Source organism: Coenobita brevimanus, chromosome 109 (assembly GCF_032717465.1).
Source record: "Coenobita brevimanus isolate Jiangsu-jjx chromosome 109, ASM3271746v2, whole genome shotgun sequence".
In the NCBI taxonomy this organism is placed as follows: domain Eukaryota; kingdom Metazoa; phylum Arthropoda; class Malacostraca; order Decapoda; family Coenobitidae; genus Coenobita; species Coenobita brevimanus.
Genome location: NC_137062.1, coordinates 17,236,936 through 17,239,661, shown reverse-complemented (window position 1 = coordinate 17,239,661; position 2,726 = coordinate 17,236,936). Strand labels below are relative to the sequence as shown.

The 2,726-nt window shown below is 42.4% G+C and overlaps 1 pseudogene; it reads right to left on the bottom strand.

Moving 5' to 3' along the window:
* Positions 1-2,112: 2,112 nt before the first annotated feature.
* LOC145417296 (5S ribosomal RNA) lies at positions 2,113-2,229 on the bottom strand (annotated as a pseudogene).
* Between the last annotated feature and the right edge of the window lie 497 nt (positions 2,230-2,726).

Sequence of the window (2,726 nt, the reverse complement as noted above, 5' to 3'; positions counted from 1 at the left end):
TTACAGCATTAATAGAAAGATACAAAAGGGCTACGAAAAAGTATGCAAGCGAGATAAGCAAAATATATCGCTAACCGAGGTGTTTGGGAGCCTCCTTAGATCACGAGAAGACACTGACACAAAAGATGCTCAGATTCATCATTAAATCCATAGTTTTAGTTAACATATATCAAATTATTGAACTGAAGATTTGGCAAAATAGCTCCCTGGAAGTACTTCCCTTGATACTAATGCGGTAGTTACAGTCAGATTATTCGAGTTACAAGCTTTACGAATTTCTTTGCATCACCATCATGTTTTTTTCCGAAGCCTCATTATCAACATAACATAAAAATCACAACCACCACCACCCATACCACCACCGTCAGTATCATCATCATCATCATCACAACTATCTTCTCCAAGTATAATTTTCAACATGGCATAAACACCATCACCACCACCAACATCGTCATCTTTATAACCTTGTCTCCCACAATTATATAGGATAAGAGGAAGTCAGAAATAAGAGCATGAATAATGGCTATATCTTAAAATGGATAGAATCCTGGCTGAAAGGACGAAAGCAGAGTAGTCTGACAAATCTAAACGTAGGGTTTTGGTGGAGTCACCCCCTCCCTGCACTGTTGCCATGTTTCCTAACCCTACGATGTATAACGCCTGTGGTTTGTGTAGTAGGAATGATACATAAACATAACTCATACTAATATAACTGTAATGAAAGTGCTGACATGTATCAAGGAAGAATAAAACTATTCTGCATACTATATTATACGATAATAGAGAAACGTGGCATAAAAATTTGGCAGTGTTGCTCTAAAAATATTCTAATTATTATTTACTTCCCCAACACTTCTAACATTGCTAATTAATTTAGCAAGTATAATTGCAAGAAAATTTGAAGGGATAAAAGTGGGAAGAGGCGATCCTTTCATAATTAAAATAAATATATCAAACAGCTCTGGGGTGGCAGCACTCACGCGACACGTGAGAGAGAGAGAGAGAGAGAAATAATAATAATAATAATAATAATAAAACTTTATTTCCACTAAACAGTGGGTATTCTTATACATTATACAGTAGTACAGCATACAGTATGAAAGTTCTATACACAATATAATACAAGTTGATACATATTGTGGAGAATTGTGACAGAGAGGTAAATGGTTTAAAAGGTGTGGGGACACTTAGGTTAAAAATAGATCAATTAAGGGATTTAGGAACGAAGGCAGTGGGAAGGATTAAGACAGATGGGAGTTTGAGCAATAGGGTAGAATGTTTCCCAATGCACCTGGGAGGAGGAGGAGGAGGAGGAGGAGGAGAGAGAGAGAGAGAGAGAGAGAGAGAGAGAGAGAGAGAGTAGCAGTTACGGTACATAAGAACATAAGAAGAGAGGATAACTGCAGTAGGCCGGTTGGCCCATGCTAGGCAGCTTCTAGAAGAGTAACTGAACTACTAGAATGAGATAAGGATAGCAAAGAAGAAGGCTCTCCCCCGCCCTCCAAACCCTCCAGCCGAAGCCGGCAGGAAAAAGTCAGAAAGAACACCACGCCGTATAGAAAAACTGGCGTGGACATTTTACAGGAAAGTGTGAAAGGAGAATAGAGACTATCATAGTGTAACCTGAAAAGAATTTTTTTTTTTTTTTTTTTCCCGTATGCTCTCAATAAAATAGCATAGCAATTATCAACGGCTAATTATTATACAGGTGTTGATGGTGGGGGTCTATATTTATAGGAGGTGTTGGTGGTGGAGGTATAGCGGGTGTTGTTGATGGGGGTGTTGTTGGGGGTAGGGGTATAGGGGGTGTTGGTGGCAGGGGTATAGGGGGTATTAGAAAAACGGAGATCACAAGAGGGAAACAGTGTCAAGGTCATCGCTGATGGAGAGGTCAGCTCGGAAACGTGGCAACAGTGCAGGGAGGGGGTGACTCCACCAAAACCCTACGTTTAGATTTGTCAGACTTATAAATGGCAGAAGCGAGTCAGTACTTCATTTTCATTCATTCATTGCCAGACGCCATGTATCCCAGACGGGGTGGCCAAGGGCTTAGAGTTAATTGTTTTACAGGGAGGGGCACTAATCCTCCACCAACCCCACTTGACGTAGGGATGCCAACAGCATCTGGTGTTCCCAGGCGGTCACCCATCCAAGTACTAACCAGACCCAACGTTGCTTAACTTCGCTGATCGAACGGGAAGCGGTGTACTCAACGTGGTACTTCACAGCAATAAAATAACTGCTGTCGGGCGAGGTTTGTTGTGCCTGGCGCCACTTGTTTCCAATGCTTTTATGCTTTTCCACCCACCAGCTTTATCCTCTATAATTCCTCTCCTCCCTTTCTTCTACTCTCTCTCTCTCTCTTTTAATGTATGGATGGCCACACATGAGGCGCTGGCCAGTCCAGTAATTACCCACTGTTGACACTGCACAGAGGCGCCTGGAGTGTGTGGTGTGGGGTGAGTGTGACAGTGTATTGGGAGGTGGACAGAAGGAAGGATGGAAGTGTTTGGGAGGAAAATGAGAGAAATAAAAAAGAAGCGGTCGTAAGACAGACAGACAGAAAGACAGAGACAGAGACATAGAGGGAGAGAGCTGTGGAAACAGGAGAAAAGAGAAGCATGGAAACAGGAGAGAAAAGAAGCGTGGGGACAGGAGAGAAAAGAAGCGTGGAGACAGAAGTAGAGGCGAGAAGCGCGGAGAAAGGGGGAGAAAGAGAATTCTGG